This window comes from Nerophis lumbriciformis, linkage group LG10, assembly GCF_033978685.3.
Source record: "Nerophis lumbriciformis linkage group LG10, RoL_Nlum_v2.1, whole genome shotgun sequence".
NCBI lineage: Eukaryota > Metazoa > Chordata > Actinopteri > Syngnathiformes > Syngnathidae > Nerophis > Nerophis lumbriciformis.
The window spans coordinates 42,477,899-42,495,425 of record NC_084557.2 but is presented as its reverse complement, the minus strand read 5'-3'; the positions used below and the strand labels follow the sequence as shown (position 1 = coordinate 42,495,425).

The following is a 17,527-nucleotide window of genomic DNA, read 5'->3' as shown; positions in this document are numbered from 1 at the left end:
AAAATGTGGACGTTATCATCACTACTGTCTGATTCCAATAAATGCAAGTCATCAGAATCAGGTAATACACCAACTTATATTCTTGTCTTCATGAAAGAAAGGAATCTATATGTGTTAAACATGCTTGTATTATCATTAAACACCTTTAACTTGTTAACAAAAATGTCTCTTTCAATAAATAAATATAAATTATATATATCAGACCTGGGCAAATTAAGGCCCAGGGGCCACATGCGGCCCGTTAAGCTTTTCAGTCTGGCCCGCCGGAATTCCCAAATATTTTTATTAGATGTTTAAGATGGAAACTGTAGCTGCCATTATGATGTGCAGTGATGTTTTCTAATGACCGTAAGTCTTGAACTATACAAAATATTTCAATGGTTGGAATCTGCGCTTATGGATGATATACCAGTTACTATGGTTTTCTACTTAGTTACTATGGTCATCTAATTAGTTACTATGGTAATCTATGTCACAGCAGCTTAGACGAGGCACCAAGCAGTGTGGGCGGGAAGCGTATCCACAGACGCGGAAGGAGCTTTTCACAACAAAGTTCTAAAGCTTAGTGATATATCAGATTGTAGGTGGGTTTATTTTGTACCCTTCGCGTTCACATTTCACCGTTTGTTGCATTTTTATTGCGTTTCACCTGATTGTAAAATATGTCGATCGAAAGGGGGTGTGACATTCATATTTTGTCAATATTCAATGTTTTATCAATCATAGAAAAATGTGAAATTCCATTACGTTTTTTAAGGCGGTCTGTCATGATGGTTTTAGCATTCAATCAGACATTATCGTGAAGTTTTGTATTAGTGTCCCTAAAAATAGATATATTGGCCCCTAGACACATTTTTTTCTCTAAATGTGGCCCCCGAGTCAAAATAATTGCCCAGGCCTGATATATATGAATGAGGTAGATCACCTCGACTTGGTCAATTGAAAAGTAGCTCGCCTGCAGGAAAAGTGTGGGCACCCCTGCTCTAAAGACCATAGCCAAAGATCCTTCATATGTTAAAAAAATAAATAAAAATTTGAACTGAACTCGGATTTAGCCCAAGGGACGCCAGTTGATGGATCCTGCTCCACCCGTTCAATTCAAGTTGGATCACTGGGTATATGAGGTTCTTCAGTTTTACAGTTTGGCTGGCTGTCACAGGAGTGCCATTAAAACTGGACAAAGGTGGCCCTGCTTTTCTGTATGACAAACCTTTTTTAAGTCGCGCCAATAGGTAGGGCAGCGAGTCGGGGGTAATTTCATTAGGAAATGTGTAAATGCAGTCAGGAAACTGTAAGCAGGGCTTGACGGCAGACAATGCTCTCACAGTTCTGCGTCCCTCCGGCGGGTCGGAGGCTTATGGCTTCCTGGTTGGGGAACCAAGAGAGCTTAGGGAAAGACAAACATTAAAAGCATTTTTTTTTCTTGTGGCCGCTGTGCCACCAAGCTCACTGGAGGCTCGCTTGGGTGTAATGGAACATGTATTTATAATGTGATTTTTTTATTTTATTTTTTTTTTACCGAGTCCCCTCATAACTGCCTCACAATTAGGGATGTAATAATTACCAGCATTAATTGCGGTAAAATATCCCACGGTTAGTATTACTGTTTTTTATATGTTAATTATTTTAAAACTGTGATTTATTACCGATTTATTTACTAATCATCTCCGAGAAAAGCAGCTAACACCCTGGTTACTAAAGCTGGCAGTTAGTGCGCTAATCCCTATAAAATGTGTCTAATCTAAAATGCTATCATGGATATAAGACCTATTAACATTTTAATCCCCATTACAAACGACATACCCCAAAATGTCTGAGCAAATAAGCCAGAGGTTTTCAAACTTTTCCCACCAAGTACCACCTCAGAAAACACTTGGCTCGCCAAGTACCATTAAATACAGTAGCGTAGTAGGCCTAAGTCTTCATTAACAAGTATATTTAATATTTTTAACCGCTGTAGCATTACACACGATGCACAAACATCAAGAATGATACTCCATGTACAGTACATATTTACAGACTGAGTTGGCGTACCAGTAGATGGCGCCCACGTACCACGAGTAGTACGCGTACCACAGTTTGAGAATCCCTGAACTAAGCTATTCAATTGTGTGCTTTGTAACGGCAGGCTGTATGTACTATAATAGGTCAACGTTTTGGAAGTGGAGAATCATCATACACGGGCGTTCTCACAATAGGAAGTCGCATAAACCGGAAGTAAAACACACAACCCCTCTTTTACCTTTATCATTAGGAAACGCTTTATCTTTACAAACTGAATAAACGCATATTGTGTGTGTGTGTGTGTGTGTGTGTGTGTGTGTGTGTGTGTGTGTGTGTGTGTGTGTGTGTGTGTGTGTGTGTGTGTGTATATATATATATATATATATATATATATATATTACAATCAAGGTTTCTGTGGCTTATCCGTTATACAGTGCTCAATACCGGAGTAGAGCGGAATATATGTACGTTAGGTCAGGAAAAAACACAGAGGCTATTTTCATCCCTACAAGCCTGTTTTGCAGGTTTCCCTGCTCTTCAGGGGATTTTATAATATATATATATATATATATATATATATATATATAGATTTAATAAAATCAACTGAAGCGCAGATTTCCCTGCTCTTCAGGGGATTTTCTGGTACACAGTCAGGTTTAGGCCTGCCTCAGGGAAGAGGACGTCCCTGCCATGCACAGTCCATCACAGGCACCGGTGGAGGTGCGACAGGCCTAAGGCGGACTGTGCATGGCAGGGACGTCCTCTTCCCTGAGGCAGGCCTAAACCTGACCGTATACCAGAAAATCCCCTGAAGAGCAGGGAAACCTGCTCTTCAGTTGATTTTATTAAATCTATATATATATATATATATATATATATATATATATATATATATATATATATATATATATATATATATATACCTAAGATATATCTATCTTAGGTCAGGAAAAAACACAGAGGCTATTTCATCCCTACAAGCCTGTTTCGCAGGTTTCCCTGCTCTTCAGGGGATTTTATTTTATATATATATTTATATAATACAATCCCCTGAAGAGCAGGGAAACCTTGTTGATTTTATATATATATATATATATATATATATATATATATATATAAAATCAACAAGGTTTCCCTGCTCTTCAGGGGATTTTATTATATATATATATATATATATATATATATATATATATATATAATAAAATCCCCTGAAGAGCAGGGAAACCTTGTTGATTTTCTGCTCTTCAGGGGATTTTATTATATATATATATATATATATATATATATATATATAATCAACTGAAGGGCAGGGAAACCTGCGAAACAGGCTTGTAGGGATGAAATAGCCTCTGTGTTTTTTCCTGACCTAAGATATATATATATATATATATATATATATATATATATATATATATATATATATATATATATAGGGGTGTGGGAAAAAATCAATTCAAATTCAAATCTCCATTCTCACGTAATATGATTCGGTATCGATTCTCATTTGTCAAAAATCTATTTTCTTCCCCCGCTCCCGGCAATGTGTATGTGCATTCTGGGCTACCGTAGGTATTGCGCAATAAGCAGCGTGGCTACCTGGTGGCTAGCTACTAAGGGGAGTGTAGTGTGGTTGTGTGGCCATGGATGAAGTGCTGGCTGTCCAGAGTCGGGACCCGGGGTGGACCGCTCGCCTGTGCATCGGTTGGGGACGTCTCTGCGCTGCTGACCCGTCTCCGCTCGAGATGGTCTCCTGCTGGCCCCACTATGGACTGAACTCTCACTATTATGTTAGATCCACTATGGACTGGACTTTCACACTATTATGTTAGATCCACTATGGACTGGACTCTCACACTATTATGTTAGATCCACTATGGACTGGACTCTCACACTATTATGTTAGATCCACTATGGACTGGACTCTCACACTATTATGTTAGATCCACTATGGTCTGGACTCTCACACTATTATGTTAGATCCACTATGGACTGGACTCTCACTATAATATTAGATCCACTTTGGACTGGACTCTCACACTATTATATTAGATCCACTATGGACTGGACTCTCACTATAATATTAGATCCACTATGGACTGGACTCTCACTATAATATTAGATCCACTATGGACTGGACTCTCACACTATTATGTTAGATCCACTATGGACTGGACTCTCACACTATTATGTTAGATCCACTATGGACTGGACTCTCACTATTATGTTAGATCCACTATGGACTGGACTCTCACACTATTATGTTAGATCCACTATGGACTGGACTCTCACTATTATGTTAGATCCACTATGGACTGGACTCTCACACTATTATGTTAGATCCACTATGGACTGGACTCTCACTATTATGTTAGATCCACTATGGACTGGACTCTCACACTATTATGTCAGACCCACTCGACGTCCATTGCATCCGGTCACTGATAAGAATATTAAGGCAGATTTCCCCTAAAGGTTTGGCTGTGGCGCACCGTGTTAATGCTGGTCTTGTAAGGCAAGGGTTCGAGCTCAGGAAGGATCGTAAACGTATGTTTTAATTAGTTAGTTTACACTAAAAAAACATGAATACACATTAAATACATGTCTTTCAAATGAATTTGTTTCAGTACGAAATGTATGATTTAAAAAAGTATAAAAATAGTTTCACATGAATAAAGTGTGAAGACTTTTTGCAAATAGGGTGGGTTGGGGGGGCTCCTAAGGGCCCAAATGTAGCCAGGGGTGGCCCTGCGTAATCATTTTGGTCAAAGTTATCTTTGATATGAAATGTGCATATTATTACATCCCTAGTCAAAGCCACACATCCACTTTGTAAACACATTTAGTGCAGCCCAGCCTTTAGCTGGCGAGAGTCACGGCGAGCAATAAAACTTAAAAAAAAAAAAAGCATCTTCCATCATAAAATGTCTTGTTTGAATAAAAGGACAAGTGGATAAGACGAAAGCAGAGTTTAATAGAGATGGGGAACTGGGCTACAAGCGGGAACTTTAGGCTGGAGGAAAATGTAATTCCCTGAAAATGAAAATGTGTGTCTTTCCTAAAGAAAACTTACCGAAAATAAACCAAATTTTGACCTTAAAAGTGAGGCTTTGGTCTCTTACTGGAGACCAATGGAACATCTGCTTTTCACTCTGTATTACCATCTAAGGACTAAGTGATGAAATGAGATACTAGTCCTTATTTATGTGCTTCTGCAGATCATGGCCCACTTCTGAACTTGCTACATTCCTTTTTTTTTTAAAATATTTGTAAACATTTTTTAAATTGAAATAAAAAAGTATGTGCCTTCTTTTTTAAATGTTTTAAAAATGTTTTGTCCATCCATCCATTTTCTACCGCTTATTCCCTTGGGGTCGGGGGGGGGGGGGATATATATTTTATAATTTTTCAAAATGTATTTACTTATTTGTATTTTTCTAAAGAAATGCTACCTTCCTTTCTTTAAAAAAAGATATACATTTTTGTATATATATTTTTTTTATTAAAAAAGACTATATATTCCCGTTATACTTTTTTACAATGTATTTATTTCTATGTTTAAAGAAGTCATGCTGTATTCCTTTCTTTTTACATATTCATTTTATACAAACAGACTGGATATATGTATTCCTTTTATAATTTTTTTGAAATGTATTTATTTTTATTAAGAAAAAAAAAGACATGCTACATTCCTTTTTTTTTTAATACAATTTTTTTACACATTTGTTTTATTAAAACATCCATCCCACCCATTTTCTACCGCTTTTCTCCTTTTTGGCGTCGCGGGGGGTGCTGGAGCCTATCTTAACTACAAAATGTAAACTTTTTAATATTTTTTTTTTTTAAAGACATGCTACATTCTTTTTTTTAATACCATTTTTTTCATACTCGTTTTATTAAAACAGACTGGATATATATTTTATAATTTTTCACTTATTTGTATTTTTCTAAAGACATGCTATCTTCCTTTCTTTAAAAAAAAGATACATACAATTTTGTATATATTTTTTTTAATTAAAAAAGACTATATATTCCCTTTATACTTTTTTAAAATGTATTTATTTCTATGTTTAAAGAAGTCATGCTATATTCCTTTCTTTTTACATATTTATTTTATACAAACAGACTGGATATATGTATTTCTTTTATAATTTTTTTGAAATGTATTTATTTTTATTAAGAAAAAAAAAGACATGCTACATTCCTTTTTTTTAATACCATTTTTTTTTACACATTTGTTTTATTAAAACATCCATCCCATCCATTTTCTACCGCTTGTCCCTTTTGAGGTCGCGGGGGGCGCTGGAGCCTATCTTAACTACAAAATGTATACTTTAAAAAAAATTTTTTTTTTTTTTTAAAGACATACTACATTTCTTTTTTTTAAATACCATTTTTTTTACACATTTGTTTTATTAAAACAGACTGGATATATATTTTATTAAAAAAGATACATACATTTTTGTATATATTTATTTTATTAAAAAAGACTATATATTCTTTTTATACTTTTTTAAAATGTATTTATTTTTATGTTTAAAGAAGTCATACTATATTCCTTTGTTTTTACATATTAATTTTATTAAAACCGACTGGATCTATGTATTCCTTTTATAATTTTTTTGAAATGTATTTATTTTTATTAAGAAAAAAAATGCTTCATTGAACATTCCCAGAGTCTTTGAGACGACACAGAGCAGATAATGTTCACTACAATTAAGATTCCTTGTGTTGCCCTGATAAGAAGCCAAAACAGACCTCTGCTTTCTGTTTTTCCCCGAGTCCTTACCATCAGTCTGTCTTCAGGATGCATATTCTATTGACGCTACGTGTATTCTTCTGGCAAAACCACTGACTTAGTCTGAGAGTTCAAGTAAAAAACAGTCTGAAGCCTTGCAGCGCTTTAGAGATGTTGCCTCTGAGACATTTTCTATAAATTCCTTCCCTGCAATATAGATAATCCCTTTTCTGGATTATCTTCCTTTTTCCTTGGCAGCGGGAAGCATTTGCATGGAGTCCACCCACCGCGGCTGCACATCTTCAGTTTGCTGCTCGGCTGTAATGCAACAAGTCACGCTGCTGCGATGAAATGAAAATCGAGCAGAAATACTTTTAATAAAATGAGGTCAACCGCACTCTCAGGCTCTCTTTTTTAAAAGACCTGTTAAATGCTTCAAGGAGACCACTTTTTCAATGAGTTTGTGTTTGGCATCAGCAATGGCAAGTTGACTTGGGTGACAGTGCAATCATGGAATGTGTCTTTCCGTGCAGGGTCATGTTCTCCAGGACCATCAACCTGGGTCCGTGCCAGTACACTTCTTTCCACACCTGATGGGGAAATGCGATGCTGTCTTGAGGGGAATGTTTTTGGAACGGTTGTCTTAAGGTAAGAGGCTCTTCACAAATCTCATTCCCTAAATTCCTTTTCCGGGTAATCTTCTTTTGGAGAGTCCACGTAAAACTCAAGGCCCAGGATTGGCATCTTCCCACACTTTTTCTGCAGGCGAGCTACTTTTCAATTGACCAAATCGAGGGGATGTACCTCATTCATATACAAACCCCGTTTCCATATGAGTTGGGAAATTGTGTTAGATGTAAATATGAACGGAAGACAATGATTTGCAAATCTTTTTCAACCCATATTCAATTGAATGCACTACAAAGACAAGATATTTGATGTTCAAACTCACAAACTTTATTTTTTTTTTTTGCAAATAATAATTAACTTAGAATTTCATGTCTGCAACACGTGCCAAAGTAGTTGGGAAAGGGCATGTTCACCACTGTGTTACATGGCCTTTCCTTTTAACAACACTCAGTAAACGTTTGGGAACTGAGGAGACACATTTTTTAAGCTTCTCAGGTGGAATTCTTTCCCATTCTTGCTTGATGTACAGCTTAAGTTGTTCAACAGTCCGGAGGTCTCCGTTGTGGTATTTTAGGCTTCATAATGCGCCACACATTTTCAATGGGAGACAGGTCTGGACTACAGGCAGGCCAGTCTAGTACCTGCACTCTTTTACTACGAAGCCACGTTGATGTAACACGTGGCTTGGCATTGTCTTGCTGAAATAAGCAGGGGCGTCCATGGTAACGTTGCTTGGATGGCAACATATGTTGCTCCAAAACCTGTATGTACCTTTCAGCATTAATGGCACCTTCACAGATGTGTAAGTTACCCATGTCTTGGGCACTAATACACCCCCATACCATCACAGATGCTGGCTTTTCAACTTTGCGCCTATAACAATCCGGATGGTTCTTTTCCTATTTGGTCCGGAGGACACAACGTCCACAGTTTCCAAAAACAATTTGAAATGTGGACTCGTCAGACCACAGAACACTTTTCCACTTTGTATCAGTCCATCTTAGATGAGCTCGGGCCCAGCAAAGCCGACAGCGTTTCTGGGTGTTGTTGATAAACGGTTTTCGCCTTGCATAGGAGAGTTTTAACTTGCACTTACAGATGTAGCGACCAACTATAGTTACCGTATTTTCCGCACTATAAGGCGCACCGGATTATTAGCCGCACCTTCAATGAATTACATATTTCATAACTTTGTCCACCAATAAGCCGCCCCGGATTATAAGCCGCGCCTACGCTGCGCTAAAGGGAATGTCAAAAAAACAGTCAGATAGTTCAGTCAAACTTTAATAATATATTGAAAACCAGCGTTCTAACAACTCTGTCCCAAAATGTACGCAAATGTGCAATCACAAACATAGTAAAATTCAAAATGGTGTAGAGCAATAGCAACATAATGTTGCTCGAACGTTAATGTCACAACACACAAAATAAACATAGCGCTCACCTTCTGAAGTTATTCTTCATTCGTAAATCCTTCGAATTCTTCGTCTTCGGTGTCCGAATTGAAAAGTTGCGCAAGCGTGGGATCCAAAATGGCCGGTTCCGTCTCGTCGAAGTCATCGGAGTCAGTGTCGCTGTTGTCCAGTAGTTCTGTGAATCCTGCCTTCCGGAAAGCTCGGACCACAGTTGTGACCGAAATATCTGCCCAGGCATTTACGATCCACTGGCAAATGTTGGCGTATGTCGTCCGGCGCTGTCTGCCCGTCTTAGTGAAGGTGTGTTCGCCTTCGGAGCTGTGTGAAAAAAGCCACCCGGCCTCTTCGCGTAAACTTCCCTTAACCACTCGCTCATCTTTTCTTCATCCATCCATCCCTTCGAGTTAGCTTTTATGATGACGCCGGCTGGAAAGGTCTCTTTTGGCAAGGTCTTCCTTTTGAATATCACCATGGGTGGAAGTTAGCATGGCAAGCTAGAACCACAGTGAAGGATGACTTCTCATTCCCTGTGGTGCGAATATTCACCGTACGTGCTCCCGTTCCACAGTGCGGTTCACAGGAATATCAGTTGCTGTGAAATACGGTAGTAATCCGTGTGCGGATGGAGAGATTGCGTCTTTTTATGAACCGGATCCTTTTCGCTTAGTAGGAGCCATTTTGTGGTCTTTACAGATGTAAACAGGAAATGAAACGTACGGTGATATCCGCGCGTTTTTTCTTCTTCTTCCGGGGGTGGGCGGTAGCTTACAGTAGAAGAAGAAGCGCTTCCTGTTCTATGGGGGCGGGTGCTTACCTTGGCGGTTGCTTGCGTAGAAGAAGAAGCGCTTCCTGTTCTACCGGGAAAAAAGATGGCGGCTGTTTACCGAAGTTGCGAGATCGAAACTTTATGAAAATGAATCGTAATAAAGCGCACCGGGTTATAAGGCGCACTGTTAGCTTTTGAGAAAATTTGTGGTTTTTAGGTGCGCCTTATAGTGCGGAAAATACGGTACTGACAGTGGGTTTCTGAAGTGTTCCTGAGCCCATGTGGTGATATCCTTTATACACTGATGTCGCTTGTTGATGCAGTACAGCCTGAGGGATCGAAGGTCACGGGCTTAGCTGCTTACATGCAGTGATTTCTCCAGATTCTCTGAACCCTTTGATGATATTACGGACCGTAGATGGTGAAATCCCTAAATTCCTTGCAATAGCTGGTTGAGAACGTTTTTTCTTAAACTGTTCAACAATTTGCTCATGCATTTGTTGACAAAGTGGTGACCCTCACCCCATCCTTGTTTGTGAATGACTGAGCATTTCATGGAATCTACTTTTATACCCAATCATGGCACCCACCTGTTCCCAATTTGCTTGTTCACCTGTGGGATGTTCCAAATAAGTGTTTGATGAGCATTCCTCAACTTTATCAGTATTTATTGCCACCTTTCCCAACTTCTTTGTCACGTGTTGCTGGCATCAAATTCTAAAGTTAATGATTATTTGCAAAAAAAAAACACATATTTGAACATCAAATATGTTGTCTTTGTAGCATATTCAACTGAATATGGGTTGAAAATGATTTGCAAATCATTGTATTCCGTTTATATTTACATCTACACAATTTCCCAACTCATATGGAAACGGGGTTTGTATATCATTTATATGTATTTATGTATGAAAGTGACATTTTTGTTAAGAAGTTAAAAATGTTTAATGATCATACAAGCATATTTAACACATACACAGTCGTGGTCAAAAGTTTACATACTCTTGTAAAGAACATAATGTCATGGCTGTCTTGAGTTTCCAATCATTTCTACAACTCTTATTTTTTTGTGATAGAGTGATTGGAGCACATACTTGTTGGTCACAAAAAACATTCATGAAGTTTGCTTCTTTTATGAATTTATTATGGGTCTACTGAAAATGTGAGCAAATGTGCTGGGTCAAAAGTATACATACAGCAATGTTAATATTTGCTTACATGTCCCTTGGCAAGTTTCACTGCAATAAGGTGCTTTTGGTAGCCATCCACAAGCTTCAGACAAGCTTCTGGTTGAATTTTTGACCACTCCTCATGACAAAATTGGTGCAGTTCAGCTAAATTTCTTGATCTGACCACATACCTTTCCTCCAGAAGGTCTTTGTCCATGTGATGTCCGATGAAACAAAAATTGAGCTGTTTGGCCACAATACCCAGCAATATGTTTGGAGGAGAAAAGGTGAGGCCTTTAATCCCAAGAACACCAGGCCTACCGTCAAGCATGGTGGTGGTAGTATTATGCTCTGGACCTGTTTTGCTGCCAATGGAACTGGTGCTTTACAGAGAGTAAATGGGACAATGAAAAAAGAGGATTACCTCCAAATTCTTCAGGACAACCTAAAATCATCAGCCCGGAGGTTGGGTCTTGGGCGCAGTTGGGTGTTCCAACAGGACAATGACCCCAAACACACGTCAAAAGTGGTAAAGGAATGGCTAAATCAGGTTACAATGAAGGTTTTAGAATGGCCTTCCCAAAGTCTTGACTTAAATGTGTGGACAATGCTGAAGAAACAAGTCCATGTCAGAAAACCAACAAATTTAACTGATCTGCACCAATTTTGTTAAGAGAAGTGGTCAAAAATTCATCCAGAATCTTGCCAGAAGCTTGTGGATGGCTGCCAAAAGCGCCTTATTGCAGTGAAACTTGCCAAGGGACCAAATATTAACATTGCTGTATGTATACTTTTGACCCAGCACATTTGCTCACATTTTCAGTAGACCCATAATAAATTCATAAAAGAACCAAACGTCATGAATGTTTTTTGTGACCAACAAGTATGTGCTCCAATCACTCTATCACAAAAAAATAAGAGTTGTAAAAATTATTAGAAACTCAAGACAGCCATGACTTTATGATCTTTCCGTCAGTCTACCCCAGGGCAACTGTGGCTATGAAAGTAGCTTACCATCACCAGGTGTGAATGATTGATGGGTTCTACATGTAAAGCGACTTTGGGTACTTAGAAAAGCGCTATATAAATCCCAGTTATTATTATTATTATTATTACAAGTGCATGTAAACTTTTGATTGCGACTGTATATTCCTTTCTTTCATGAAGACAAGAATATAAGTTGGTGTATTACCTGATTCTGATGACTTGCATTGACTGGAATCAGACAGTATTGCTTATAAATGATAAATGATAAATGGGTTGTACTTGTATAGCGCTTTTCTACCTTCAAGGTACTCAAAGCGCTTTGACACTACTTCCACATTTACCCATTCACACACACATTCACACACTGATGGAGGGAGCTGCCATGCAAGGCGCTAACCAGCACCCATCAGGAGCAAGGGTGAAGTGTCTTGCTCAGGACACAACGGACATGACGAGGTTGGTACTAGGTGGGGATTGAACCAGGGACCCTCGGGTCGCGCACAGCCATTCTCCCACTGCGCCACTGTCCACATTTTCAAATGGAGGAGAAAAAAGTCCTCCTTTCTGTCCAATACCACATGAAAGTGGTCGTTTTTGGCATCTTATTTGTCCAGCTTCCATACTCCTCTTTATACACTTTACAAGAAATACATAGGCAGCAAACTCTGAAGCTTGCTAGCTTGTGTGGGCTAGCTTTCTGAGACTCTTATTTTGTTAGCGCAGGCAGGATGAAGCAGCGCTTTTATTGTGAAGGTAGGAACTGTGCAGTCGGTCATTAGAGTCTGTGTCGGCGCGAGAGTCTGTGGAAATAAAAAGTGTTTCTCGCCTTCCTGTCGGTCATTTTTTCTTAATAATGAGCTCACAGTAGGCAGCGTCATCTCACAAGACCTTCGGGTGCCGTGAATGTCAATCAAGTGACGAAACTGACGTCTTGGTGAAGATTGATAATCGATCATTTTTAGGTTTATTTTTGTAATGCCTGGCGATGGACTGACACACCCTTTGCGATCGACCGGTAACTCGCGATCGATGTAATGGGCACCTCTGATTTAGACCAGTGGGTGCCCAAAGTGGGGCCTACAGGCTTCCCAAATTTAAGGGACTCACAGTGCCCAGATGACCGAAATTTACTAAATACATGCAAAACTATTATGTTTTGTCGCCCTTGTCCATGATTGCTTCAAAACTGATATGGTTACCATTATGAGAAAAACTGAATTATAAAAGATTCGCCATTTCCGTTATATTTGTGTTGTAGAATATTGGTTGGAAAATGACCACATTTCAATGGTAAAATGAACGTCCAAACCCAACACCGATTAAACGTTGTCAAAAAGCATGTTGTTTGAACGTTTTATTTGTGTTGGAGGATATTGGTTGGGAAATGACCAAAATTCAATGGTCAAATCAACGTCACAGCCCAACATTGATTAAACGTTGTCAAAAAGCATGTTGTTTCAACGTTGTATTTGTGTTGTAGGATATTGGTTGGGAAATGACCAAAATTCAATGGTCAAATCAACGTCAGAGCTCGACATTGATTAAACGTTGTCAAAAAGCATGTTGTTTCAACGTTGTATTTGTGTTGTAGGATATTGGTTGGGAAATGACCAAAATGCAATGGTCAAATCAACGTCACAACCTGACATTGATTAAACGTCGTCAAAAAGTATGTTGTTTGAACGTTTTATTTGTGTTGTAGAATATTGGTTGGGAAGTGACCAAAATTCAATGGTCAAATCAACGTCACAACCCAACATTGATTAAAAGTCATCAAAAAACATGTTGTTTCAACGTTATGTTTGTGTTGTAGAATATTGGTTGGGAAATGACCAAAATTCAATGGTGAAATCAACGTCACAACCTGACATTGATTAAACGTTGTCAAAAAGTATGTTGTTTGAACGTTTTATTTGTGTTGTAGAATATTGGTTGGGAAATAGCCAAAATTCAATGATCAAATCAACGTCAGAGCCCGACATTGATTAAACGTTGTCAAAAAGCATGTTGTTTCAACGTTGTATTTGTGTTGTAGGATATTGGTTGGGAAATGACCAAAATTCAATGGTCAAATCAACGTCACAGCCCGACATTGATTAAACGTTGTCAAAAAGCATGTTGTTTCAACGTTGTATTTGTGTTGGAGGATATTGGTTGGGAAATGATCAAAATTCAATGGTCAAATCAACGTCACAACCTGACATTGATTAAACGTTGTCAAAAAGCATGTTTCAACATTGTATTTGTGTTGTAGGATATTGGTTGGGAAATGACCAAAATTCAAAGGTCAAATCAACGTCACAACCTGACACTGATTAAACGTTGTCAAAAAGCATGTTGTTTGAACGTTTTATTTGTGTTGGAGAATATTGGTTGGGAAATGACCAAAATTCAATGGTCAAATCAACGTCAGAGCCCGACATTGATTAAACGTTGTCAAAAAGCATGTTGTTTCAACGTTGTATTTGTGTTGTAGGATATTGGTTGGGAAATGACCAAAATGCAATGGTCAAATCAACTTCACAACCTGACATTGATTAAACGTCGTCAAAAAGTATGTTGTTTGAACGTTTTATTTGTGTTGGAGAATATTGGTTGGGAAATGACCCAAATTCAATGGTCAAATCAACGTCACAGCCCGACATTGATTAAACGTTGTCAAAAAGCATGTTGTTTCAACGTTGTATTTGTGTTGTAGGATATTGGTTGGGAAATGACCAAAATTCAATGGTCAAATCAACGTCACAACCTGACATTGATTAAACGTTGTCAAAAAGCATGTTGTTTCAACGTTGTATTTGTGTTGTAGGATATTGGTTGGGAAATGACCAAAATTCAATGGTCAAATCAACGTCACAACCTGACACTGATTAAACGTTGTCAAAAAGCATGTTGTTTGAACGTTTTATTTGCGTTGGAGAATATTGGTTGGGAAATGACCCGAATTCAATGGTCAAATCAACGTCAGAGCCCGACATTGATTAAACGTTGTCAAAAAGCATGTTGTTTCAACGTTATATTTTTGTTGTAGAATATTGGTTGGGAAATGACCAAAATTCAATGGTCAAATCAATGTCACAACCTGACATTGATTAAACGTTGTCAAAAAGCATGTTGTTTCTACGTTGTGTTTGTGTTGTAGAATATTGGTTGGGAAATGACCAAAATTCAATGGTCAAATCAACGGCAGAAGCCAACATTGATTAAACGTTGTCAAGAAGTACGCTGTTTCAACGTTGTATTCGTGTTGTTGAATATTGGTTGGAAAATGACCAAAATTCAATGGTCAAATCAACGTCCAATCCTAACATTGATTAAATGTTGTCAAAAAGCATGTTGTTTCAACGTTATACTGTATCTGTGTTGTAGAATATTGGTTGGAAAAAGACAAATTCAATGGTCAAATCAACGTCACAACCTGACATTGATTAAAAGTTGTCAAAAAGCATGTTTAAACGTTGTATTTGTGTTGTATAATATTGGTTGGGAAATGACCAAAATTCAATGGTCAAACCAACGTCACAGCCCGACATTGAATAAACGTTGTCAAGAAGTACGCCGTTTCCGTTATATTTGTCTTGTAGAATATTGGTTGGAAAATTACCAAAATTCAATGGTCAAATCAACGTCACAGCCCGACATTGATTAAACGTTGTCAAAAAGCATGTTGTTTCAACGTTGTATTTGTGTTGTAGGATATTGGTTGGGAAATGACCAAAATTCAATGGTCAAATCAACGTCAGAGCCCGACATTGATTAAACGTTGTCAAAAAGCATGTTGTTTCAACGTTGTATTTGTGTTGTAGAATATTGGTTGGGAAATGACCAAAATTCAATGGTCAAATCAACATCACTACCTGACATTGATTAAACGTTGTCAAAAAGTACGTTGTTTCAACGTTGTATTTGTGTTGTAGAATATTGGTTGGAAAATGACCAAAATTCAATGGTCAAATCAACGTCACAAACTGACATTGATTAAACGTTGTCAAAAAGCATGTTGTTTCTACGTTGTATTTGTGTTGTAGAATATTGGTTGGAAATTTACCAAATTTCAATGGTCAAATCAACGTCAGAACCCAACACCGATTAAACTTAGTCAAAAAGCATGTTGTTTCAACGTTATATTTTCTGTTGTAGAATATTGGTGGGAAAATGACCAAAATTCAATGGTCAAATCAACGTCACAGCCCGACATTGATTAAACGTTGTCAAGAAGTACGCCGTGTCCGTTATATTTGTCTTGTAGAATATTGGTTGGAAAATTACCAAAATTCAATGGTCAAATCAACTTCACAACCTGACATTGATTAAACGTTGTCAAAAAGCATGTTGTTTCAACGTTGTATTTGTGTTGTAGGATATTGGTTGGGAAATGACCAAAATTCAATGGTCAAATCAACGTCACAGCCCAACATTGATTAAACGTTGTCAAAAAGCATGTTGTTTCAACGTTGTATTTGTGTTGTAGGATATTGGTTGGGAAATGACCAAAATTCAATGGTCAAATCAACGTCACAACCTGACATTGATTAAACGTCGTCAAAAAGTATGTTGTTTGAACATTTTATTTGTGTTGGAGAATATTGGTTGGGAAATGACCAAAATTCAATGGTCAAATCAACGTCAGAGCTCGACATTGATTAAACGTTGTCAAAAAGCATGTTGTTTCAACGTTGTATTTGTGTTGTAGGATATTGGTTGGGAAATGACCAAAATGCAATGGTCAAATCAACGTCACAACCTGACATTGATTAAACGTCGTCAAAAAGTATGTTGTTTGAACGTTTTATTTGTGTTGTAGAATATTGGTTGGGAAATGACCAAAATTTAATGGTCAAATCAACGTCACAACCCAACATTGATTAAAAGTCATCAAAAAACATGTTGTTTCAACGTTATATTTGTGTTGTAGAATATTGGTTGGGAAATGACCAAAATTCAATGGTGAAATCAACGTCACAACCTGACATTGATTAAACGTCGTCAAAAAGTATGTTGTTTGAACGTTTTATTTGTGTTGTAGAATATTGGTTGGGAAATAGCCAAAATTCAATGGTCAAATCAACGTCAGAGCCCGACATTGATTAAACGTTGTCAAAAAGCATGTTGTTTCAACGTTGTATTTGTGTTGTAGGATATTGGTTGGGAAATGACCAAAATTCAATGGTCAAATCAACGTCACAGCCCGACATTGATTAAACGTTGTCAAAAAGCATGTTGTTTCAACGTTGTATTTGTGTTGGAGGATATTGGTTGGGAAATGACCAAAATTCAATGGTCAAATCAACGTCACAGCCCGACATTGATTAAACGTTGTCAAAAAGCATGTTTCAACATTGTATTTGTGTTGTAGGATATTGGTTGGGAAATGACCAAAATTCAATGGTCAAATCAACGTCACAACCTGACACTGATTAAACGTTGTCAAAAAGCATGTTGTTTCAACGTTATATTTTCTGTTGTAGAATATTGGGGGGAAAATGACCAAAATTCAATGGTCAAATCAACGTCACAGCCCGACATTGATTAAACGTTGTCAAGAAGTACGCCGTTTCCGTTATATTTGTCTTGTAGAATATTGGTTGGAAAATTACCAAAATTCAATGGTCAAATCAACTTCACAACCTGACATTGATTAAACGTTGTCAAAAAGCATGTTGTTTGAACGTTTTATTTGTGTTGGAGAATATTGGTTGGGAAATGACCAAAATTCGATGGTCAAATCAACGTCACAGCCCAACATTGATTAAACGTTGTCAAAAAGCATGTTGTTTCAACGTTGTATTTGTGTTGTAGGATATTGGTTGGGAAATGACCA

The 17,527-nt window shown here is 37.7% G+C and overlaps 1 protein-coding gene across 4 annotated transcripts in view; it reads left to right on the top strand.

Annotated features, from left to right (window-relative positions):
- The window catches only part of LOC133612299 (voltage-gated delayed rectifier potassium channel KCNH4-like), a 306,771-nt gene that overhangs the window by 81,765 nt on the left and 207,479 nt on the right, over window positions 1-17,527 (top strand). For all 4 annotated transcript variants that reach the window (XR_012050648.1, XR_012050647.1, XM_072913958.1 and 1 more), the window contains one exon: window positions 7,273-7,387. The gene's annotated coding sequence lies outside the window, so the exon portion shown is untranslated. The remainder of the gene's footprint in view (window positions 1-7,272; window positions 7,388-17,527) is intronic.